The sequence below is a fragment of the Miniopterus schreibersii genome, assembly GCF_964146895.1.
Source record: "Miniopterus schreibersii genome assembly, chromosome: 1".
Classification (NCBI taxonomy): Eukaryota; Metazoa; Chordata; class Mammalia; order Chiroptera; family Miniopteridae; genus Miniopterus; species Miniopterus schreibersii.
Window position 1 is genome coordinate 50050396 of NC_138101.1, and position 26691 is coordinate 50077086.

Sequence of the window (26691 nt, forward strand, 5' to 3'; positions counted from 1 at the left end):
GAAGACTGTCTCCTATCCATGCATTTGAATGAACATGCGAAATGCTATAGGCCTGAGAGAAAACAGATTCTTTCGCACATAGTTTAATTTATAATTCTAGATTGCCTTCTGTATTCTACAGTTTTTCTTAGACCAATAAACTGCTTCATTTAGAAAGGAATAAGCAGGGCACACTCATTTTAGAGCCGTGGTATGAGATGTGCTCAGAAGTCTACACCCTTGATGTAGGAGATGAAAGAAGCACTTTGTCAGGGATGCTGACTTCCCAGGCCTTTCCTTCACCAAGGAGATAAATGGAAATATTAGAGAGTAGCTGACAAAACAGAAACACCACTGGACAGCTTTTTCTCTCTCTTTTTCTTTTTTGTTCAAAATATTACAGATGTCTCTTTTTCTCCCCATTGACCCGTTCCACTCTCCTCCCCAGTCCGTTATCACACCAGTGTCCGTGTCCTTGGGTTGTGCAAATATGCATATAAATTCTTTGTTAAATCTCTCTCCCTCCACCCCCCCCTTCTCTCTGAGATTTGTCACTCTGATCCATGCTTCCATGCCGTTGAATCTACTCTGTTCATCAGTTTATTAAGCTCTTTAGATTCCACATATAAGTGAGATCACAGATCTTTCTTTCTGAATAATGAGGCACTATTCCTTCTAAATGTCAGGGTTCTCCAAACAGAGCAAATGCTTTTGACGATCTTTTCCACGCGCTGCCTTCTCACCTGAGACAGGGGCACTTATGTACGTAGGTACACACGTTTCCAGACAGTGACTGCAGCCAAAGTCAAAAGGGGGAAGATGTGGGTGGCCGAGGACTCAGGCATGGCTGACTACTAGTAGCAGAAATTCCAAAAGTTCAAAATAGCAACAGCCCGGTTGCATTATTTGTTCTTATTAAGGGGGTCTGTGGGAACAAGTAGCAGTAAGATGACATCAGTTTCAAAGTCAGAGCCATCCTGGTTCTGTAAAATCCAACATCGCAGGGAATTGATTCTAGGAAACACATTTCTTTTCATCTGATCTCTGTGTATCAGTGTGTACAAATATTCTATTCCTTGTTTACTCAGATATTAAAATGTTAATTTCAAAATGGAGTGTCAATTTGTTTCAACATTTAGGTTTTTAAAAAATTTTCTTTTAGACTGCTGTGAAGTACAGTGATTACCTAGACTGCCTCATTTTATTCATTTCATGTGGTGTTTTTATCTGTTTGGCACTTAATTTATTGAATCTTATATAGCTGCTGCGGCATATTTTGTCATTAATTTATTTAGAATTTTGGTTGTGTTTTGTTTTAATGTGATCGGTTGCAGTCCTTGATGCCCAGAACCATCACAGGCTTGACTGAGAACTTGCCTTTAGACACTGCTGCTCACAGCCTCACATGCTCATCAGTGTGATTCATAGGGAAGAGAGTGAGTTCATATAATATTTTCCAAACTGTATGACTTACAAATAATATCCGCTGCTTGATTATTTAAAAATATATTATAAACCATGATCCTTCACCATTGTATTTTGTGTACTATTTTTTTGTATTTCTATAGATTTGGTTTTGGAGTGAGAGTGACCTTATTTATTGTAGTTTTAAATGTTTTATTAAGGTGTTCTGCAGGTTTTGTTTCTTATCCATCAAAATTCCTCATTCGGAGTAGTGCAAATCAGACGAGAGGGAGAGAGAGACTAGAGTATGCTTATTTTTTCACTTAACTTTTACGTATTTATTTTTTTCCTTTCCCTTTTAATTGAATTTATTGGGGTGATCCAGTGTGCTTCTTAAAGGAAAAAAATACTTGAACACAAAATTGACCAGTAAAAAGATGTAATAGACGAAAGAAAAGTAAATAAATGTGATTTGAATTGTAATAAGAGATGGAATGAAAGTTCTACATTTTTCATGACAATTGAAAGTTTTATTTGAAGTTTTAAAGACATGCTACGAATTTCAAGTAATGATCTTGTAAGCATTCAGGCTGTTTGGATCCCTAGTCATGGAATAAACTAACAGATTTTCAGAGCCATCATTTTAGGAAAAAATGATCTTAGCACTTCCGAGTGATTACGGTTCTGTTTCTGACACAGAATGCAAAAGAATTGTATGCGATACATATTTCCTCTACCCACCCCCCTTGGCCCCCCGCCTCCACCCAAGTTGGACTCACTGAGAGCAATGTTAGGAGTAAGAGCAGAGAGACACAGTGGGAATAAATACAGGGGAGTGGGGGCTAAGAGTTGGACAAACATTTTTCTGTCATTAGCTGGTAACATTCATATGGAACTGTCAAAACCTAACCTGGGGCTAGACCCTTAGATATAAGAAAATGTCTAGATTGTCATTTCAAAACATGTTGGTTACCAACAACTTTGTATTCATAGTTTAGAATCTCATGAAAATAGTGACTTCATTCTGCCACATTGACATTGTTTACTCCCTATTGGCTTCTAGCTCTCTCCTTGCTCAACTTGGTGCTCTGATTTTGCCAAATTCCCAGAAATCTTACATACTTCAGTGTGATCTCAAGTCACCCCCGGTTCTCCTGTGTGCTTCTGTGTTTTTGATTGACCCAACCCTGGCATCCCCCCCGCCCCATCTAATTTTTTGGCTCAGGACTCTGAACTTTGAACTTTGTACTGTTTCAAATGGCTTCCTTCCCTAAGAGAAAAGAAATCTTTTAATTCCCTGGGAGAAAATAAATGCTCAGCTCTGGTCCTTCTTCCTGGTTTCTTCCCTCCTAAGGGTCAACAGCTAAAATACTTAGTGACCTTCTCCTACCTGCACTTCTGTGCTGCCACTTTTTGGTCACATTCCTCACTGTGGTTTGCATTAACTTTTTGGCTCCCATCTATTTCATTGAGTGTCACAAGAATTCTATAGCCCTCACAATTATTTTCAGGCTTTAATACATTCATGCATGACTCAATCAGCCAACAAATTATTAAAAAGCCAATTATGTGCCCATAATTGTGTATACTGATGAATGTGGTAGACATTTGAAGGCTTACAGGACTAATATGTCAGCGTTGTTGGCTTTAAGGAGCTTATTTTACTTAGTTTTGTTGAGATAAAAGTTAAATTTATATGAATGGACTGGCTCTTTTGTACAAAATATACACTGCTCCACTCCAGTACACAAGTCAAGTTCCCTGGGGGAGATGCTGTGAAAGAGGGGACTACAATTCAATCAGAATCTGACATTGTCTTAGCTTAACTTTTCTTTTTGTGTATTGCTTCTGCTACTTTATTCTGTGTTGTGACCCCACTTTCTCCAGGCCAATAATACAACAAAAATCTCTTCTCATACTCACTTTATCACAGTAGAGATAGCTAGATTTTCATTCTCAAAATGTATTATTAAATAGTAGGTAAAATAAAAATGTTAAGAAATAACAACAACAAATCCTGACATTTTACTACATAATTTGGCAATGGTGGTGGTTGTCTATGATGGGAGGAAAGTGCAGAGAGGTTTTGCAGAATAAGTACATGTCAAGGGTGCTGCAAGTCATGAATAGCACACCATAGTTCAAGGCCAATTCTTTCCTTTGCTTTTATGGGTTCCAGCAGAAAAGTAAAGCTTTCTGATTCTAAGATATTAGCAAAAGGGAAAGGAGATAACCCAAGCTAAAATCTTCCACATCCTAGAGCAACATTTACCACAGAACCTTTTTTAGGCTAGAACATATATGCAGCCACCTTTGCTAGTCTCTTTCCCTTTCACTCCCTACCTGCTTTTTGGCCATGTAGTCATTGGAGATGATCTTGTTTTCCAATATTCTGGAACCCATCAAAATAAACAACATTCTCCAATGAAGAACAGACAACTGATAAAATCAAGCCTTTTCTTATTTTAAGTCTCCCCAGCATGTCCCAGACACAAAAGACAAGTCCCTTCAAATTTCTCTTCAGAAACTCTTGCCTACTTGACAACTGATTTACAGGCACTGAGAACTAAATAATACTTCAAGGTTAAACTTAGGTTTCCAGTTCAGCCTTTCCAAAATACTCTAATTAAAGTGTGTGTGTGTGTGTGTGTGTGTGTATGTGTTAGGGGTGGTGGTGTGAATGGGTCTAGAATTAACCACAAAATTATGCAAATACAGTGCTAATGTCTGTTTATTAAAGTTTGTATATGTAGATAATGACGCTGAAATTTGGACAGGTAGTCTAGCCTTCATTGACAACCATCTAATAGCAATTCACAAGCTCAGCATCTACTAAGCTAAATCATTTTCCCTTGAAGAGTGCATGCATGATTGCTGTCTCATCTTCATCTTAAAATACCTCTGAAACAGTGGTGTTCTATTTTCAAGGATTCAGTCGCCAGACTATAGTATCTAGGCTCACACTGAGAATTTCAGACTGAAGGTGAGAGGGACAACTGTCCCTTCCTAAGAGCATTTTTCCCGTGACAGGGATTCAGCATCTGTTTTTCTGCCTTCCTCCTCACTCCTACAATGCCAAATATCGGTTTGTGGTTGACCTTTTCTTGGCTCTTTGACCACATGCTTCTAGCTGCTTAGTCAACTTGTAAGGATCTCCTGAGTGCATATTGTTTGCATGGACTTTGAGCTTCTTGCCACCTTCTGCTCTTGGATGTTTGCCTACTTGAATTTAGACTCAGCTGCTGCCTACCTTTCTTGTTCACATGGAGGCTGGTCTTGAAGCCCTAATCCTTGATCTCAAGAAAATAGAGCACAAGTTTCTTTTCAGGTGATTAAAGGCCAGAATTGTCTCACTGCAATTATTGCATCCTCTCCAAGAGTACTCTTGTAAAATACAGTCTCTCTCTGTGGTTGTAGGTGCCTTGCTTCAGTTTTCTCTCTGGTGCTTCATCATGTGAATTTCAGTCTTTATATACCTGTTTCAAAAATCTCTAAATGAGGTGTGCTTGATTTGGGTATGAGAAGACTGATTACCATTAAGAACTCATTACTGATTGGATCATTATTGGTAATGAGGAATCGTGCTTAAGGGGGTTCTTTTGAAACTAGAAACAGAGTATAATATGGTTGGTGTCCATGACAACCAAGCCTCAATTTGTGAAAAGGTTGTTAATGCCTTTTTCTAAGTTAGATTTGGTGAAGTTGGAAGAGAATGTGCACTAGAGGAAAAAGCGCTGGGTTTCATTCAGACTTGGGTTCTCACCCCAGAACTATTTGCTTATACCTCTTTAGACATGTCAGTTAACATCTCTGAATATCATTTTATTCCAGACTCCATACTGTTGGTCAGAGAATCAAGTGAAACAATATACAAAGAGTCTAGCATAAGTCTTAGACCAAAATAATTCTTAATAAATGTTAGTAAGCCATATCTTCTTTCATCAGACCTTTCATTCTTTACATGGCCACTGCTCTACCCAGAAATTTGATCACATCAGTTTCTTTCTTAGGCCCTTCAGTATCTTAGAATGAAGTAAAAACTCTCAGAATGAAGATAAAATTCCTAAGCATGGCCATAATATCTGATTTTACGCATTAAGGTACATGAAACAAAATGATGTACATGTTTAGGAGGGCATTCCCTCCTACCACTACTCAGTTCTCCAGAAAAACTCTCTTTGCCTTTAGTTGTTGTGTCTTTGCCTATTTACAAGCTTAGGGTTGAAAGGAGGCTGTCAATCTGGAAGGTAAAATAAGGTAACGTAAGAACTGAGCAAAGTCTTGATAGGATGGTCAGTTTTTCTGTTGGATGGATAGAGAATGATGACTATCAAGGGGAGAGACTAGCATAGCTTCTCTGAGTGCACAATATACATTGCTTTTTGGGGTGGAAACTGGGCCATCTATGAACTCAGCTCCCATGGAACTCCTGAGTGTGAGTAGTACACATACTCACTTAGGTGCACTTGGAGATCTCAGGAGAATGACTTTGCCCAAGTCTGTGGGTTGCTCTATGTCTCATTCCTTTGTCTCTCACACTCTCATCACATCTCCATTATCATCTTTATTTCTCCACATTGGGGAATTTTTTTCTAGACTATAGTTTAAAAGTTACCTCTAAATCACAATCCCTTGCTTGAGGGGAATGCATCATCCCTTGTCTGAGACCAATGAACTCATAGACTGAAGGCACAGGTAAGAAGGGAATACTAGAAATAAAAATGCATTGGTTACTATTTCAAAAATAGTATCTCATTTTATAAGTGTAATTCCATCACACAGAAATATTCTAGGACCTATCCGCCATGTGAACAAAATTTGTATGAAGTAATGTATTTGTAATTTCAATAAAAATTATTAAAAATGTATTACCTGCTGCTGTAAGTCTGGCACCAGGGTAGATTGCTTCCCAGCGTCCTATTCACATGATTACTAAGTAGATGAACTGAGGACTCTTCTAGTTCTGAGGCTGGCCGGTGAGGATCCAGAGCAACCTGGGCAATTCAAAGCCTTCAGGGATACTACTCCATTTCGGGCCTTCTTCTGCCTTGTTTCGCTGCTCTCTCTTGAACTTTTCCTTTTCTTTGTAACCACTAGTAGCTTTTCCTGTCAACAAGAATTTCTCTTCGCCCTATGGACTGTGACCAAACAGTCTGCAATTTTGGCCTTTATGCCCTGTCTCTGAAGTTAACAGATAGGTTTTTTGTTGTTGTTTGTTCATTTTTAGCAAAAATGGGAAACATGCAAAAGAAAATCACTTTTTCAGGTCTAGCTCTGGTCCTCATACTGCTTTGTCTCAGAGAAGAACCTGTGCTCTAGTCCTAGGTCAGTAGGACCTACCTCTGAAATTAGAGCGTTGGGTTGGGAATTACATCCTGTCTCCTTACTCACACCGGGATTTAGGCACATAACAGGTCGAATTAAGACTCACCTCCATTTAGGTGATAATATAGAGTCAGTTTTTATGAGGAAGGCCATCCTAGAAATTCTATCCACAAGTCAGAGCAGGCATTCCAGTGTGAAACTGGGAAACCTCTGAGAGAGGTGCTGGAGGAAAAGTAGAGATAGGACAGGGCCTGTGAGAGAGAGGACTGCTATCCCATTTCCTATTTATCCTCAGCAATCCTTTCCTAGCTCTGTAAAACCAATCTTGGGTTATTTTTGTATTGGTGTGTAAAGCAGATATAAGTGGTGGAAAAATTCAAAAAGAAATTAGAGGAATTCCATGGGTAGGATGAAATATTCAGTCAGCCGTTTGGTGAGACAGCTATTTAATTTAAATGTTGTGCATAAGTCAGTTGTATACATATTAGAAACTACCTCATTGAAAATTTGGATAGCATCATGCTTTCTTGGACTAAATACCTGACTTAATTTGTCAGCTTCCCAAAGAACATCTTGATTTTTTTGTATTTGAAATCTTTTCTTTTCCCAGCACTTGCCACACATATCCCTATTGATTATATTGACCGCCTTAGTCTTTGTATGATCAATGCAGCTTTATTTCTGAAGTGCCGTGTTGTGGGAATTCATGAAGGTGATGGTCTCAGAGAGCATTTGGAGAATGAACCAGGTGGGTGTTTTCATTTGGGGAATGAACTATGGGTGTTAAGGTAGCAAGGAATCGAAGGAAGATGTCTAAGGCTGAATGGTAGGAATAATAAGAGCCCCCATTTATTGTGTGTTCCATGTGTTAGGCACTGCGCTTTTTAGTTCACATGTAATAATTCTTTTATGTTCAAAACAATTCTGTGATGTGCCTTTATGACACTAATGACTCCTAGCTGGGGTGGACACACCTATGGGATAAATGGGGAGACAGGCCCTGACACCTGACAAGGAAATATCTGGTGAGGAGAACACTGATTAATTAACAAGGATGAGGCAAGACTAAATCCATTATTAGAACATTATTATATAATAGCAGAGGTCAGCCAGCAAGTGAAGAATAGACTATTAAAGAAACTGGCACCAAAGACTAACAAAAAATAAGGGTTTCCAAGGAAACTTCATGGTTCTTGTATAACAGGTGGGTTCGCTTCCTGTTGAGTTTCTAGTAAAATAGTATTGGGTGAAGCACCTATGCAGATGCTGGTATGTGCGATTTTTCTAGATCTCATAAAATCATAATATTAATAGTGATCCAAATTGCATTATACATTGAACTATGAGATTTGAGCACTTTCATTTTTAAGCAACCCTCATTATCTGCAAAGGATCAAAAGGCATGACAGGTCTATGAGCATATTATAAAATGTTTGATTCTGTGCATGTACTTATGATAGGCAGACATCAATATATGCATTGTTTATGCCAGAGCCCTTGCGGGCTGTGATATGAAAGTAGTGGTCAGGTGGAAGTACAATTGAAATTCTCGTGGAACATAAATATATTGAAGATTGCTAATGAAAGACTAATTGATGGTAACAAAAATTAGACAATTTTAATAATGCAATTTGTTCAGTATCACCATGGCAATTAAAAGAAAAGTTTAAATCTCTAAATTCTGTACTGAAAGATCCAAGGTTAAGATAAGGTTGGAGCAAGTTTGTTTATTAGTATTGTTTAAAATGATCGAGTTAATTAAAATTCAGTTATAGTGGAAATATCCAGATAGATTCATGACAGCCATTTTAATGAGTTCCATTAAATGTAGCAATAATAATTCAGCTATTTTGAAACCAGCTTACTAATTTTTATAAGGAATCTATTGTGCACATTTCTCTTATGTTGCCGTTGGTAAACTGTAGTGGCTGGATATTTAGACAGTGCACTCTAGAAATAGTTGTGGCCCTGGCTGCTCTGCTGTAGATTCTGAATGAATTAATCCTATATATGCTATTCGAAATGAATAGTTACAATCCACCTATGTTATTCCTCCCTGCACAACTCTTCCACCTTCAGAGAACAATGTTTACACTGAAGTAGAGCAGATAGTCTAAGGCAAAGACCCTAGTCTTTTCTCAACTACTGGGAACTCTTTTTAATGTCAAAATATTTAAAAGTTTCCTCACAAATAAATAGTTGTATTTTTAGTATTCTATTGATTAATCAAAGACATAATGACACAAAAACTATATGAATTCAGTGGTAATTTTTATTTTGTTAGTCTACATGCACAGGGGCATAAGTGGCTTTTGTCTCAGCCTATGTTTTAGTTCTCAGACAAAACTGTTGTTTTCTGGTCTTTCCCTTCCCCTTTCTCCCAGGATAGGGCCTCTGGTATTGGAAATCTGCAGTGTAAAAAGGCCCTCACATTACTGCAACTTCTCCTTGGGATGTTTATCTGAGCAAGAAGTTGGGGAAAGGAAAGTGGGTTACTATGGTGTAGATATTGACACTTTTGGCATCTACTTGCTCTACCCATGAGAATTTTTTTATAACTTATTACAAATTTCTATTTTATATACATGTATTTGTAATTGGAACAAAGTAAAGTTAAAGGAAGAATAAAACTGGATATTCAGTTTTTGTCTTAAGTCTGTGAATATTGAGACTTTATGCAAATAATAACTTGTTTATAAAGTAAACAAATCTTGACTTTATTAGGCTCAAGAATGACCAATGATGTTAATAAATATCATTCGATGTAGATAATTTATTAATCTTCTTATTGCAGCCTTTTAAGTAAGTGACTTTTTAAAAAAGCCTCATGCCTGTTCAAAAAGCACACAAAGTTCTGATAAATATCCATAGGTTGACTTATTAAAGCTCATTGGTAGCCTAATAAGGAGTTACTATTTAAATTTGTCACAATGTCCTAAGTTTTAACAAAGCTATTTGTTTATGGACTATTAGTTTACATTTGAGCTCAATATGCTTCACCCTGAAAAGGGCTATTTTCACAAGGGATCCCTGCAGCTATTAAATTTTAAAAATGCAATCATAAGGTCAGTAATCTTATCTTGATAAAATGCAAAATTTTTTGCTATCAATGGGTTTATCCACGTACAGCCTCGTGATGCTTAACAACAGGGATGCATTCTGAGAAATGCATTGTTAGGTGATTTGGCTGTTTTTCGAGCATTATAGAGCACACTTACGAACCTAGACTGTGTAGCGTACAAGCTCCTAGGCTACAAACCTGACAGCATGTTACTTAACACAATAAGTATTTGTGTATCTAAACATATCTAAACATAGAAAAGGTACAGTGAAAATATGCTATAAAAGATTTAAAAAATGATATATTTTTATAGGGAACTTACGATGAATGAAGCTTACACGACTGGAAGTTGTTCTGGGTGAGCGAATGAATGAGCGGTGAATGAATGTGAGGGCCTAGGACATTAGTGTGCACTAGTGTAGACTCTATAAACACTGTACACTGAGGCTACACTGCATGCATAAAAATATTTTCTTTCTTTAGTAATATATTACCTTCAGCTTACTATGACCTTTTTACTTTATAAACTTTAATTTTTTTTAACTTTTCAACACTTTTGTAATAATATTTAGTTTAAAACACAAGCATATTGTACAGCTGCAGAAAAATATTTCTTCATATCCTTATTCTATAAGCTTTGTTATCTTAAAAATTCTTTTTAATGTTTTTACTTTTTAATCTTTTTTTTAGTAAGACAGAAACACACACATTAGCCTCGGCCTCACAGGGCCATCACTACTGTCCTCACTCCACCTCTTGCCCCACTGGAAAGTCTTCAGGAGCTTCCATGTCCTATTATAACAGCGCCTTCTTCTGAAATACCTCCCAAAGGTACTTCAGTCTTTTCTTGAGGGAGTGTCACTCTTTTCAGAAATAAGTCCATGGCAATGTGCTCAGCTTTCCCCTCCCTGTTTATTTTTTTAATCATATATTTGCTTATAAGTAGATAATGCACCACAAACATTCCTCTCTGTGAATGAAAACCTTTCAGTGTTGGGGTCCATGTTTTCAAATTTTTAAGGAGCTTGTTGAAGTCAGTCTGCAAAAGCTTCTGATAAACCCTTTACTGTGACTTTTCTTAGGGGGTTCTTCTATTTCTTCTCCTGCTGTTTCTTTTTCTCTTGCCTCTTCTGTGTTTCTGTTCCAGTTTCAATAACTCCTTATTAGTCAGTTCCTTAGGAAGCACCTCTAGGAGCTCCTGTCATCCTCATTTGCCCTCAGGCTAAAGCTGATTACCATCGCAACCATAGCCTGGTTTATTTTTGTAACTGCCTCATTCTTGGCAAATTCTTTGAAATCAATGGACCAACCTCTTGAGTGTCTTCTGCTAGATGTCCTTCATACACTCTTTGGTGACATCCGCAAGACCAAGCAAGGTTCTTGATGAAGTCATGGATGTTGTAATCCTCCCAGAATTCTAGTATTTAATATTTTCCTTAGCTGTAGCAATGGCTGAGGCAAAGGTCCTCCTTCAGGTTATGCCTTAAAAGCTGCTATACCTCCTTGATCCATTGGCTGATCCAAGAGGTGGTGCTTGGAAGGAGAAACACCACTTTGATATAGGGATAAATTTCACCAATAAAAGAAGGATGTCTAGGAACATTATCAACAATCAACAAAATCTTGAAAGATATGCTATTCTCCAAACAGTACTTCTCCATTTCACTGGCATGACAATTCAGGAAGGCATTTTGGAAGCGGGGGTAAGTCATCCATGACTTCTTATTGCTCCTGTAGTACGCTGGCAGTGTGTGCTTAGTGCAATGCTTGAAGAGCCTGGGGTTCTCACTGTGCCAGATCACAAGGTTTACAATTTGTAGCCTGAAACATTGCCCCCAAGCAAGACTTATCTGTTTTAAATGTCTTGAAACCTGGCATTGACTCGGTCTCCTTAAGAATGAAAGCCTTTTCAGGCACTTGTTTCCAGAATAGAGAGGTTTCATCCATATTGAATATTTGCTCTGGCAAGTAATTTTCCTCCACAATCAGCTTATCTAAAATTTCCAAAGATTCTTCAGCTGCTTTCACATTAGCACTTTCAAACTCATCATTCACTCTCACATTATGTAATGAATAACAATTTCTGAATCATGTAAACCACCCAGAGCTAGCAGTAAATTGAACGTTGTAGTCGAGTTCAGCCAATTCTTTAAACATCATAAACTCTTTGGTTTGGCCGTGTTGTCAGGGTTCTGAGCAGGACATGCTTCTGTGCCTGGTCTTCAGTTCAGGTCATTAGAAGTTTCACCAGGTCTGATATAGGTCCTTCTTGAATTTTTGTTATTCTCATTACCTTCAATGAAGCAGGTTTCTTTAACAGCTTTCACCACTTTGTTCTTGCTCTTCAAGAGCATAGCTATGGTAGAAGGAGACATGCCTGACTGGTGAGCAATAAACCATCACTGATTTTCCACCTTCGTAGTCCTTAATCACTGTTCATTTTGTTTCTGGGTCAATCATTCAACATGGTCTCTCAATGGCAATGCTAGCAGTAAATTTTGTACACTTAGGGGCCATGATGAACAAAATAACATGAGATTAAATCAAGCACAAGAGAAAATGATGCAATCAAGAGACACAGTAAATATGAGATATATGAGGCTGCTGGTGTAACACAGCATACCGTTTTACTGTGAACTTTTATTTTTAATAAATAGAAAGACTGTATTCTAGAATCACAATAAAAAGTATAGTTTAGTAAATACATAAACCAGTAACATAGTTGTTTATTATCATCAAGTATTATGTACTGCACCTAATTATATGTGCAACATATGTGTATAGTATATCATTGTATGTGCTATATATGAGTATAGAATGCTTATTTACACCAGCATCACCGCAAACATGTGAGTAATCCATTGTGGTACAATGTTAGGACAGCTACCACGTCACTAGGTGATAGGAATTTTTCAGCTCCATTATAATCTTATGGGACCACTGTCATAAATGCATCTGTCGTTGATGGAAACATCGTAGTGTGGCACATAAATTAATATTGTACAAAATTGTATGTTTCAGAAATTAACCAGTAATTATAAAGTGAACATGATACAACATGAGTCAATGAAGAGCATATTCATAAAGAGTATTGAATTTTTGGCCTACTGCATTGTATGTTCAGAAATCATTTTGTTTGCAAGATAACCTCTGAATATGATAAACTATTAAAAGAAATTGTATATAGACAAGGCTAAATTTAGACAAGCATTTTAGTTCTAAAGTTGGCATTTTAAATTAATAACATTAAAGAACAACTTTGCTATAATGTTTTCTTTTCATTGAAATATTAACATAAATCCCTAGTCTCAAAAATTCTAAATTACTATAATCTTTGTGTGCAAAGTTTATTATCTTAAGTAACCATTCGATTCTATTTTTTAATCGAATAGGGCACAGCATGAGGAATTAAGTAATTTTATACATGGCAAGTCACTTAATCTTTAATATTTGTTTTATAACATGAATTTTATAAAAGGCCTAACAAAATTAATATCTTTACAGTAATTCTCAGAAAGGAAAAGAGAAATGGTGGGGTCAGGGTGGGGAGGTGGGTGAGGGTAATTTTAAACCACTTTTAAACCTACAGATTACATTTCTCTAAATTTTGTCAAGTTTTGATTTAAGTAAATGTGGGAAACTTCAGCCCAAATATACATGGTTTTAGAATTTCATAAGCAATTAAAACTAGAGATTAAAATAAAAGGTTTTTGTTTTTATCACAGGCTTTCTTAGAGTAATGTTCAATCCAAAAAATATTTTAATGTTTGTTAACTGATTTTCAAGATTTGATACCGATCACTACATTTTGGGCATGTATTTAAAAACAGTGAGTGTTTTATTGTACAATTTAAAACTAGAGATTATGTGCAATGTATGCAAAGAAAAATCCACCTAGTAAGTACCTCAAAAATCTTTACATTAAATATGCCTATTGACTTCTGGTCTATAGAGCAATGTGTTGAGAATTTAAAGAACAAATGATCAAAAATGTAAAATATGTCAAGATATCTTTATATACTGGTTAAAGTCCAGGTTTGTGTTCGTGTAAAATAATGATATAACCTTACCCTATGAAGAGTCGGTCTTCTGTTTGCCTGAGAAAATGATGCCAGTAGTAAGTCTCAGAGGCTGGATATGAACCAACAATAGATGTCTATATTGTGGCATCATCTCTGCATTACCTTAGAGGAAAGAGGGAAAATTGACTCTTGTCAACCGAAGGTTGTGGCCACCCTTCAATGCCAACAGGAGTCCCCAGTTTGGGGTGCAGTGAAGGGGCAGACTTTATTCACTGAAAGCTCAGCTGTGAATTGGCTCGGCTGTGGAACAGCTCAGTTGAAGCGGCCCCAAAGAGGGGGCTCAGGCGAGGCAGCTCAGGCACAGCGAGTCGGGCAAGGGGGCGCAGGGGTTTCAGTGTGGTACTTGGAAGGAAACTGCTTCTTTGAGACAGAGGCGAAGCTGCAGGTGAGGACTCCAAGTCCTCACAGTCTGACTGATGGAAACGAAGCTACCCTGATTGGTGCGAGTGAGGGTGCAGCCGCACAGCCCTGCCCGGCCCACGCGGCTGGCTTCACCCCGTTGGCTGCTCTGTGAGCCTAGGAGCTCACTTGCAAGAGCTGGCTCAGGTGGCAGGACGACGGTGCAGGAGGCAGGCAGCTCAGCCCCTTTTCCCTGAAGCACAGAGTTCCCGAGGGGCCCCTGTTTGGCGATGGCTACTAGATTATTTATAAATTTCAGCCCAACTAGCTACCAGGAGAGAGGGAAGGAGGGAGAGAGGGAAGGAAGGAGAGAGGGAGAGGGAGGGGGAAACAGCACTGTGAGAAACATCTATCAGTGGCCTCCACACCGGGGATCGCATCCGCAACCTGGGCACATCCTGTGACTGGAAACTGAACCAGACACATTTTGGTGTACGGGATGGTGCTCCAACTCACTGAAGCCACACCGGCCAGGGCTACCGGGTGTCTTCTTAACAGGTACATTTATTCTTAGTGTTGACATTCTGAACCTTTTTAGTTCACTCATTCTTGTTGATTGCAGATAAATCTTGAAGGCACCAGGAATGTCTTAGTTACTGCATTTCGCACAAGCCTTGAGTTTGGGAGCTGTTACAACTTTGCCTATATTAAGAAACCATCTATCTACATGGCAACCAGCTACTTTCTTTATTTGCTCATTTCTCTCCGTATTTTCTGTTTCCATAAAATTACTACTGTGGAACTTAACTATTTTCCCTCTGCACTTCTAATTCCTTGTAATAGTATTTGAATATCTACAGCAGTTTAAAGGGATTTGGGCAGGGATATGGTAAAATTTACATTAATAATGAACATTTATGTACTGGTTAAAGCCTAGGCTTTACACTTAGGCTCTGAGTCTGCCCAGCAGGATCAGTGGAAATCCCCATCCAGCTGAGCCTCCCATCTACCCCTCACAGGGTATGGAGTGGAGTGTCTTCTCTCCTTGAGACTCATTGATGTTTTCCTGCAACAGGTCTTAGTATTTCTGTCCACTCTCTTACCTGGTGGCTTTAGTCTGCCCCAGGGTTTGACCTGGAGGGCACAGCTGGGTTTGATCTTGCTCTTGCTGCTGATTGCTTCTATAGAGGCTGAGTACTGCAGATAGAAGAGGCTTTCTCTAAGATGATCTTAAAATTACTTTATTGGGCTCCTCAAAGGGTGGTCTCATTCTCTGTCTTTATTTTTGAAATTTTCTTTCTTGAGGAACTTGGAATTATTTTCCCCAAGTTTGATTCAGAGAACATTTGAATGGACTTGTCTGATGTCACATCCCAAAGTATCCTTTTTTCTTCAAAATGCTTCAGTGTCTTGAGCTGAAGTCTTGGGGCTTTAGTTTCCATCTCATGGGACCATTTCCACTAGAGCCATTTAGAAGCTTCTTTTATGGGTCTCTCCATTGTTGAATAAAACACTCAGGGCAGAGAGTCTTCTACTGAAGTAATCTAGAACAGACTTCTCAGCATTTAGAAACTCCAGCCTTTGTCCTAGTCAGTGTCCACCCCACGTTAGTTCCATGTTACCCCCAGACTAACCTCTCCTCTCTTGCAAAGTAAGCCTTCACAAAGCCTTCTTCCCACCATTTCCAAACTTTGACAATGTTGAGAAATCTGAGACAATACAAGAAATGGAGAGGATAACTTTGTAGTCATTTTTGGTTTTGTTTGTTTTGGGGTTTTTTTGGTCTTCTTAATGGCCCACATCTTGGATTGCTCTTTGGTCATTGTTTTCTTGGCTTATTCTCCTAATTTATTTCAAAAATCTTTCAAAAATAACATTATTTTCATTGATTTTTTCCAGGAAGTTTATTTGGTAATTTTTTAAATATCAAGAAAGTAGGTATTCTAGACTCTATTCCTTACATGATCAGCCTCTACCTATCTTGTCTATGTCTTAAAAAGCAAACTTACCATTTTAATTTTTCTTTAGTTTCACTTCAAGATCTCAAAACCAATACTTATTTTTTCAGAAACTAATTTTCAAGTTTGTAAATTATCTAAACCACTAGCTGTTCTTTCTGATATTTCCACCTGCTTTTTAGCTAATTCAATATTCATTAACACCTCCAACAGATGGTGAGCACAGAGAGAAAACGAGAACAGTTAATTTTGCTATTTGTTGAAAACTTGAATAAAAAGTCTGGTAGGATAGAACATTAAAATTAATACCTAAAATGGGATTTAGAATTCATCTGTAAAAGGGTGAAAATCTTCATCCTTACAAAAGAATGTAATGATAACAATTATTTTTAAACACTTGACCAGTGCAAGTAATATGCAAAAGGGAAATTTTCCTGCCCTTTGCATAGGGAGCTGCTGCTGCTGACATATTAGTGAAAATAATCCAGAATCTGTACTCAGGTGGCCAGAATTCAAGTCTTATCTTCATGTGTTGTAAGCTTATGTGATCCTGAGCAAGGTGTATACACTGTTTCTCTCTGTCATCCTATAGTTTTCATAGGGTTGCTACAATGAAAAGACATCACATATTGGAAGGTACCTTGAAAATTATAAGGACTATTCCCATTATTATTATTATTATTATTATTATTATTATTTGTTATCATTGTTAATGTATTTGAATAAGTTATTTTGACTCATTTACACTTTCTTATTTAGTTTTTATGCAAGTTGATGGTTACATCTGTACTCTGTAACAATAAAACATTTTATTCTCCTTGATACCCTAAATGGTTTTAAGTGACTTAAAGTTATGACCTCAGCTTCAAGTCTGTAGTTAACAGATACAGCCTAAACCAGGAAAATTACATTTACTCAAATGTGGGATCAATTGTGCCTAGTATCCAAGTCCATTAGCAGCCTTCATAGCTCAACTTTTTACTTTGACTGTATATTTTATACCATTGGGACAAGAATCTGTAATGAGGTAAACGTTCTCCTCTTGAAGTTTCAAATGATCTGAAACTAAATAAAGCAGGCAATGCAGATGGGAAGAAAAATGGAAACAGAGGCAAACTAAAAAATACATCCATTATTTAAAGATCTTGAAATATGATGAAAATAGGCTGAAATAGGGATTTTCTAAACAGATGATAAGGCTTGGAATATACATGGCACTGCAATTAGACACATGTAAAGAATCTATTGATGATTTCCTCTCTGTTAGCTTGAGTATTAGGCATAGGAAACTGTTTTTAAAGTCACATATAATTTAGGTAGTGTATAAGTAAATAATTCCTGGGGGAAGAATGGTTTTATTTCCATGGCAATATATAATTTTCTAAAAAATTCAAACTTAATGAGATGGCTCCAACATGATAATAAACTTGAAATGTGACAAAAGGTATGTGTCTTGAGAGTAAGCCCATTTTGCTATTATTCAGGTACTCAAATGGGATTAGGTTTTAAAATATTTTGAAGTTTCATGCCAGTTTTATATTAAGAGCTGTGTCCACAAGTAGGTAACTGCATGTTGGGAGGACATTTCACTTTATGGGTGTGTGTATGTGATGTGAATGTGCATGGTGTGTGTGTATGTGCATGTGTATGCAGGCCTATACTCATAGATGAGTAGAGAAAGGAGAGAGGATGTGGTGAGATGAGATGTGAATGACGGGAGAACAAAGGCTGTCTTAGAGAAGTTGCAAGTCAGCAAGCACAAAAAACTCTAGAATAGTAAGTGAGAGATTTATAAATGGCCACTAAAAATATAAAGCAGAAGATTTTATTGGGAGCTGACTGGAGGGGGATTGTCATATTTTGAAAAGGAGAGTTTAGTTGTTTATCAAGAATCCAGTAAACTCCTGAGGGTAGGTGTGAATAGCATCAAAGAAAACCATTTTAATTAGAAACAGGTTTGAATTTGGGGCCCAGGCAAAATGACCTTGCTTGGTTTGTAATATGATCCACACTTTTACATAAGATAGGTTCACCAAGGGTCCAAGATGGCAGTAGAGTAGGTGGAAGTTACACCCATCTCCTCCTAGGACCACATCAAAACTACAACAAAATTATAAAACAATCAACCTGGAGACCATCTGAAGACTAGCTGAACAAAAGTCATATAATTAAGGATATACAGAAGAAGCCATACTGAAATTGGTAGGAAAGGCAGAGATGCGAAAGGGCTGACCCTTCACCCAAGTGCAGTGGTTGAGAATCTGGAGGGATATCTCAGCTGCAGAGCTCCCCTGAGAGGAACGAGGTGTTTCGCCCTATGCCAGGCTCCCAAATCCAGAGCACTACCGTTGAGAAGAGGAACCCATATAATATCTGGCTGAAAAAAATCAGGGGATTCCATCTTCCCAGGTGAGAGAGACGACTGTTGGAAACCAGACACCCCGTTAAAGGCCAACACACAAAATCTCACTCACAGATACTCACCCTGGGCTCCCTTAGAGGGACAGCAGTTCAGAGGAAGCTGGAATAATACAGGGAGAGATTGGACTGTGTGGCTTTGGGAAGAGAGCTGGAGAGACTGCTACCAATTTCCCAGTGCTGAGTTCCACTTCCATACCACCCACAGACACCATTGTTCCTGGGTCAAGCACTCCCCTCCACATGACAGGAGCATGGGGAAATGCACTAAACCCTCCCTGCTAACTTCCTGAGGCCCCACCTTGTCAAGCTTGCTCCCAGTGTAGGGATCTCCTGGCAGCCAGCCTGGGCCTGCATTGCTGTATTTCTTGAAAAACTCTCAAGAAAGTTCAGGCAAACTCCTAGGGTGCCAGAGACATACAAGGAGAGACTGAATTATATGGCTTTTAGGCAAGGGCCATTTTATTTTCAACATTAGCCCCACTGTTGCCACTTTTCCTGTGTTCAGCTCACCGCTCACCCCCATCCCCCAAGGCATCAGACTAGGGAGATGCACTAGTCCCTCCCTGTTGACTCCCTGAAGTCCTACCTTGCCAAGCTCAATCCCAGCTCCCAGCAGAGGGATCTGCTGGTGGACAGCTTGGACTCACTTTATAGTCTTTCTTGAAAAACTTGACAGATGCCACCATTCCTGTGCAGAACCCCCCTCCATTCCTGTGCAGAACCCTTCCTCCACAGGACCAAATCTTAATCTGCTTTAACCTGATGAACTCTACTGGCCCACCCTGATGACTCCCCAAGACCCTACCCCACTGCAAGTTTCCAGGTCCCAGGCAGGTGGCAGCTGACCTTAGTATACCCTGAGATTTTACTGAATGTCCCAGACTGAGAACTAATGAGTTTGAATTCAAACAGAGTTTGAATCTGTATAAACCTGGTGAACACCACTTGCCCCCTACCTGGTAACTCACTCTGAACTTGCCTCATGAAGCTTACATACTGCCTGAAGCTCTTTCAGTGGCTGAGCCTAATGGGCAGCAAGCAGGTGACAGCAGATCAATGGATGCCTTGGGCCTTTTGCTGACCTGCCCCAGGCCTAGCACTGGTGGCAGCCAGCTTCCCATATGTACCCAGGCCCAGCACAGGTAGCTATTAACTGTGAATTTCTTTGTAGTTCCTAACACATAGCCCAGGGCCAATCATAGGCAACTTCTGACGTTGACCTGCACCAGAGGACAATACAAAGATCAATGAAAACAAGAGCTGGTTCTTTGAAAAGATAAACAAGATTGATAAACCTTTAACCACACTCATCAAGAAAAAAAAAGAGAGAGGGCCCAAATAAATTCAGAAACAAAAGAGAAGTAACAACTGACACCACAGAAATACAAAAGGTTGAAAGAAAATACTACGAACCACTATATGCCAATGAATTCGACAATCTGGAAGATATGGGTAAATTCCTAGAAACATATAACTTTCCAAAACTGAATCAAGAAGAAACAGAAAATCTGAACAGACTGATTACAACTAACAGAATCAAAGCAGTAATACAAAAAAACTCCCAACAAACAAAAGTCCTGGACTAAATGGTTTCATAGGTAACTTTTACCAAACATTCAAAGAAGTTACACCTATTCTTCTCAAACTATTCTGAAAAATTTAGGAGGAGGGAAAATTCCCAAGCTTATTTTACAAGGCCAGCATTATCCTGATTCCAAAACCAGACACTATGAAGAAAGAAAATATAGGTCTATATCCCTGATGAACATAAATGCAAAAATCTTCAACAAAATATTAGTAAACTGAATTCAGCAATACATTTAAAAAAATCATACACCAAGTGGGATTCGTTCCTGGATGCAAGGTTGGTACAATACCTGCAAATCAGTTAATGGGATACACCACATAAACAAAATGAAGGATAAAAATTATATGATCATTTCAATAGATGTAGACAAAAGCATTTGACAAAATCCAGCCCCCATGTATGATAAAAATTCTCAGCAAAGTGTGAATAGAGGGAACAAGCATAGCTCAACATAAGAAAGGCCATATATGACAAACCCACAGCCAACATCGTACTCAATGGGCAAAAACTAGAAGCGTTTCCCTTCAGATCAGGAACAAGACAGGAGTGTCCACTTTCACCACTCTTACTCAACATAGTACTGGAAGTCCTTGCCACAGCCATCAGACATGAAGAAGAAATAAAAGGCATCCGAATTGGAAAGGAGGAAGTAAAACTGTCATTTGCAGATGACATGATAGTGTATATTGAGAACCCTAAAGATGCCACCAAAAAACTACTAGAATTCATAAATGAATTCAGTAATGCAGCAGGATACAAAATAAATATTCAGAAATCTTTTGCACTTTATACACCAATAATGAACTATCAAGAAAGAGAAACTAAACAAAAAATCCTATTTACATTTGCATAGAACAATACCTGGGAGTAAGAACTGTTCTTGGAAAATTATAAGACATTGAAGAAAGAAACTGAAGAAGATACAAATAAATGGAAGCATATACCATGCTCATGAATAAGAAAAATTAACATATTTAAAATGTTCATACTACCCAAAGCAATCTACAGAGTCAACACAATTCTAATCAAAATACCATTGCATTTTTCACAGAACTAGAACAAAGAATCCAAAAATGTATATGGAACCATAAAAGACTCTCAATAGCCAGAGCAATCTTGAGGAAAAAGAACAAAATTAAGAGGTGTCACACTACCTGATATCAAACTGTACTACAAGGCTATAGCAATTAAAACAGCACGGTACTGGCATAAAAGCAGACACATAGATCAATGAAACAGAACAGAGAGCCCAGAAATAAACCCATGGCTATATGGTCAATTAATATATGACAAAGGAGGCAAGCACATACAATGGGGTAAAGACAGTCTATTCAATAAATGGTGTTGGGAAAATTGGACAATTACATACAAAAAAAGAAAAGAAACTAGCCCAGTGCTCATGGCTCAGTGGTTGAGCATCAGCCTATGATCCAGGAGACCTAGGTTCGATTCCCAGTCAGGGCACATGCCCGGGTTGTGGGCTTGATCCTCAGTGGGGGCATGCGGGAGGGAGCTGGTCAATGATTCTCTCATCATTGATGTTTCTATCTCTCCCTCTCCCGTCCTCTCTCTGACATCAATAAAGGTATATTTATAAAAAAGAAAGAAACTAGATCACCTACTTATACCATATACAAGAAAAACTCAAAACGGATTAAAGACTTAAATGTAAGATTCGAAACCATAACAATTCTAGAAGAAAACATAGGCAATAAAATCCTTTACATTTCTCATAGCAATATTTTTTCAGACATATCTTCTCAGGTAAGGGGAATGAACAAACAAGCAAAAATAAACAAGTGGGACTATATCAAACTAAAAGTTTTTTCACAGCAAAGGAAACCACTAAAAAAACTAAAAGATAATCTATCAAATGGAAGAAAATATTCACCAATGACACATCTGATTAGGGGTTAATATCCAAAATTTATAAAGAACTCACACAACTTAATTCCAAAAAACCCAAACAATCCAATTAAAAAATGGGCAAAGGACCTGAATAGACACAAAGATGGTCAATAAACATAAAAAGATGCTTAACAGAGAAATGCAACTTAAAACCACCTCACACCTGTCAGAATCTCTATCATCAGTAAATCAACGAACAACAGTTGTCAAGGGTGTGGAGTAAAGGGAACCCTCCTGCACTGTTGGTGGGAATGCAGATTGGTGCAGCTACTACGGAAAACAGTATGGAAGGTCCTTAAAAAAAATTTAAAATGCACCCTGGCTGTTTGGTTCCAGGTCAGGGCACATGCCTGGGTTGTGGGCTCGGTCTCCAGTAGAGGGTGCGTGGGAAGCAGCTGGTCAATGGTTTTTTCTCTCTCTCCCTCTCCTTTCCTCTTTCCTGAAAATCAATAAAACTGTGAAAAAAATTAAAAATGGAACTGCCTCATGACCTAGCAATACTACTTCAAGGTACATATCCAAAGAAACCCAAAACACTAATTTGAAAAAAGATATGCACCCCTATGTTCATTGCAGTGTTATCTGCAGTACTCAAGATATGCAAGCAGCTCGAATGCCCATTAATAGACAAGTGTATAAAAAGCTGTGGTACATATATATTCAATGGAATAGTACTCTGCCATAAAAGATGAAATCTTACCATTTGTGACAGCATGGATGGACCTAGAGAGTGTTATGCTAAGTGAAATAAATCATACAGAGAAAGAAAAATACCATATGATTTTACTTGTATGTAAGATCAAAAGAACAAAATAAACAAAATAGAAACAGACTCATAGATAAAGAGAACTGAATGATGGTTTCCAGGGGAAAGGAGCTTTGGGAGCTGGGTGAAAAACATAACGGGATTAATAAGGACTAACTGATAGTTACAAACTAGTCATGGGATGTGGAGTACAGCATAGGAAATATAGTCAATAATATTGTAATAATTATGTATGTTGTCAGGTTGGTACTTGAAATATCAGGGGATCACTGTGCAAAATATATGATATTCTGGCCACTATGCGATACATCTGAAACTAATACAAAATAGTGTTGAATGTAAACTGTGGTTGAAAAATAAAATAAAATAAAATGGTAGGCACATACCTAGAAAGGAAGAAACAATTAGACATGTTTAAATTATGTCTAATTTAATTCTGTCTAACAACATCTCTGAATGGTGAGAACATGTCAGTTTTTAATTTCTGCTTAGCTTCTTTGTAGCTTCCTCATTTTATGCACTGAACATGTGTTAATTTTTTAATTAGACAAAAAAACAACAAACACTTCTGAAAATAAATTTAATTATGAATTTTTGCTGTTGTACCATCTACTCTGGGGGTCTAGGGGATGATGACATGTGACTTGGGCTGCCATCAAGACTATGTCAATTAAATAAGAATATAGTGATGCCTGGTGCTATGTTCTACTCAGGATCTAATGGCCATATAACATGCTTCATTTTTTAAACTCTTGCCTGATAACAGGCCTTTGATGGAGTTTTAGAGGCAGGAGGGAATCCACGGTTACAGTGGCCCTTCTCTCTGTTTGCCCTTTCTCTCCTTACGTTTCTCACAGGGATTTAGCTGGATTGGTTTGGTCCCACCATTTTAATAGTAGTAGAACACCCCCTTTTCCTGAATCATGTGATACAAAGCGTTGGGGGATGGCAGGTACAAAACCTCCTCAATTTCTTTTCACCTTATTTTGTTAAGACAAACCTATACTTTCTTTCTTTTTTTTTAAATTAAATATATCTTTATTGATTTCAGAGAGAGAGAGAGAAACATCAATGATGAGAGAGTGATTGATCGGCTGCCTCCTGCACACCCCCAACTGGAGATCGAGCCTGCAACCCAGGCATGTGCCCTGACCAGGAATCGAACCCTGATCACCCGGATCCTAGGTCGACACTCAACCGCTGAGCCACGCCTGGCCAGGCTACACTTTCTTATAAAGGAACTTCCATCAGGAAATAAAAAGAAAAAACCAAAACCCAGACATTTTGCAATAGAGATGCTTTAGAACATAGCCTTCTATCTTAATCCTGAAATCAGAACTTGGCATATTTCAGTACCCACACAAATTGTGCATTGTTGGTGACAGCCTGAAGGAAATGTTAGGATTCTGGCAATTCTTGACTATTCTGTTTTGTTACTCTGTTTTTTGCCCTCTTAGGAATTTATGTTTTCCCAAAAGAAAACATACTTAAAGGGCCCCAGTTTCTGACATTAATGGACAAGTGGGTAACATGACAATACGTTACTCTATGCTAAGATCTTCAAAGAATCTGGCAAGGAGTCTGGTGAACTGCAATTTTTAAATTAGTGAAGTTCATTAGAACACATTTTAAATCCATACTTGTAAAATACCATTTGGCCCATATACTTGAAATACTAGACAAAGTGATTGTACAAACTCATGCTGAATTTCCTCTAAGTTCCAATCAAAGCGGCTTGAGAACAAGTGTCCAAGGGCTTTGTCTGTGGTTGCTTTTCCCATCCTTGACTCTGGCAATGCTGACACTCAATTTGTCCGAGCGTAGCGAAGCCATTATCATGTCTCACCCCTCCTCTTCCCCCTCATCCTATTTCATTTCTTGGTCCCTGAGATCCCTCTGGTCCTGGGGGTGTTACATATCCCTTTTGTAAATCTGAGGGTCCTCAAACCCTTGCCTGCTATGGACCCTTCTTCAGGGTGTCCATGACTTTGGAGTCCTGGAAAGTTAGCCCTTACCCTAGATCATTTGTGGGTTTTGTGGAATTCATCTGAAGCATGCCCCTAACTCAGAAACTCAGAATTGAGCTGACCGGTAAAACTCAGCTTTAAGGGATGCCCAGGGCAAGTTCTTATGAGAGACCCTGGGGATGGAATGACAGATGCCCCTTCCCTGGAGTCTGTGTCAGTCACATCAGCATCCTCCTCTGGTTAGAATCTTTCAAGTCTCTTGTTTAAGGATTTATTTCTCCTTTAAATTGCTTCAATCTGCATGAGGGATGTTTCCCAGTCCCGATTAATCTGCAACTAAGAGAGGGATAACATACTCTGAGTCCTGTGAACAGCCAAGTGTTTCTAGTTCAGGTTATTTTCTCTTGTAACCAGATCTTGACTAAATCCCTGAGGAGCTTCAAGGAAAGGAATACAGTGGCCCTTCTCTTTCTGCAGAGCTGTGGGAGGGCAAGAGGAGGCTGGTATCAGCAGATATACCTCCCCAGTGCTTAATCCCCAAGTGACAATCTTCTTATCCTTAAATTGTATGGTCTAGTTTAAGATAATCACTTTCACCACCCAGGTCATTGGAGTGATGTCAAATGGAAAGGGCGGAGACAGTCATGAGATGTGATGGGAAAGGGCCTTGGAGACAAGGGTATGTCACAGAGGCAGGCCTTAATCTTTTGGATTGGGGACTACCCAGTAACCACCCTGTCAATTTTGTATTACCTGGAGTCTCCAATGCTTGTAGTAATAATTGTTAGATCCTGAAATAGGGCCCGGATTCGATAGGTTCCCTGTCTTTTTTTAATGTCGATATCTAACGCGATCCCTATTACCGCTTATCTCCCTGAGGCTTTTGAGTCCATCTGTGCAGATTTCATTCTGGTTAATTTCATTGTCTTCCAGCTTTCCCCTGGAAAACTGCTAGGACACCCAAAGCCAAATCGGTTGACGAAGGTCATTTATTCCTACCAATTAGAAAATAAGCTACCTTGCTTCTGGCTAGGAATTCTATACACTTTTTTTTTTTTTTAAAGGCCCGGGGTGGAGGGGGGGGGCAGTTCACTGGGAAGAAAGACTTTTAAGAAACTGGAGAAAAGATAAAAGAGAAAAAAATCTCAGTGTCCACGCAGACTTTTACTTCTGGTAAAAAAGTCTGTTACCGAATTTAAACGCGAGCTCTCCTCCCTCTTTGTTTCACTGTGTGCCCCTTTTCCATGTCACTGGCAATATCTAAGGAGGCCACTCTCCTTTTGTGTCTTAAAGGAACCTGGTGATGATTTCTAAGTGATCTAAAGCAGAGAGCTTTGTGAAGCTTTCTGAGACCATGAGAGCTGGCATTCCAGGTAACCAGCGCTGAAAGGCATGGATCTGAAATTCGGGCTTTGGTGGCGGTGCGAAGCCAGAGGGCTGCCCCCCCCAAATGTTTACTCGCTGTCTTTCTTTCCCACTGCGCGATCCCGAGGCTCTTAAACCACGGTCGGAAAAGTAATTACGCTTCGAATTTCTCTAAGGACCTAACTAGAGGGCATTCAATAAGCATTTCTAGGAATTCAGGTTTAACGACCCAGGTAATTCTGATTGAGAAATAAGATTTTACACCGAGCGCCGAGGGAAGCAAGTAAAACCGGTGTGTGGGGTTTGGGCAAAGAAACGCGGAGCTGCTGGAGGTCAGGAGACATGTATTTTCCATTCTTGTCGCTCGCACCCACAGCCCCAGATCTGCGACCAACTTGTGTCTATGACACACGTGACATGAAACGAGAGACGGCCGACGCGGGGGGACCGAGGCGGGGCGGGTCCTGCCCGGGGGTCCTGGGCGCGCTCGGGCTGCGGGGGCCGGGGGCGCTGGGCGCGGGCCGGGCC

General features: G+C 38.9%; 1 protein-coding gene across 1 annotated transcript in view; it reads left to right on the top strand.

Annotated features, from left to right (window-relative positions):
- The window catches only part of ARHGAP24 (Rho GTPase activating protein 24), a 625501-nt gene that overhangs the window by 183348 nt on the left and 415462 nt on the right, over positions 1-26691 (top strand). The window lies entirely within an intron of this gene.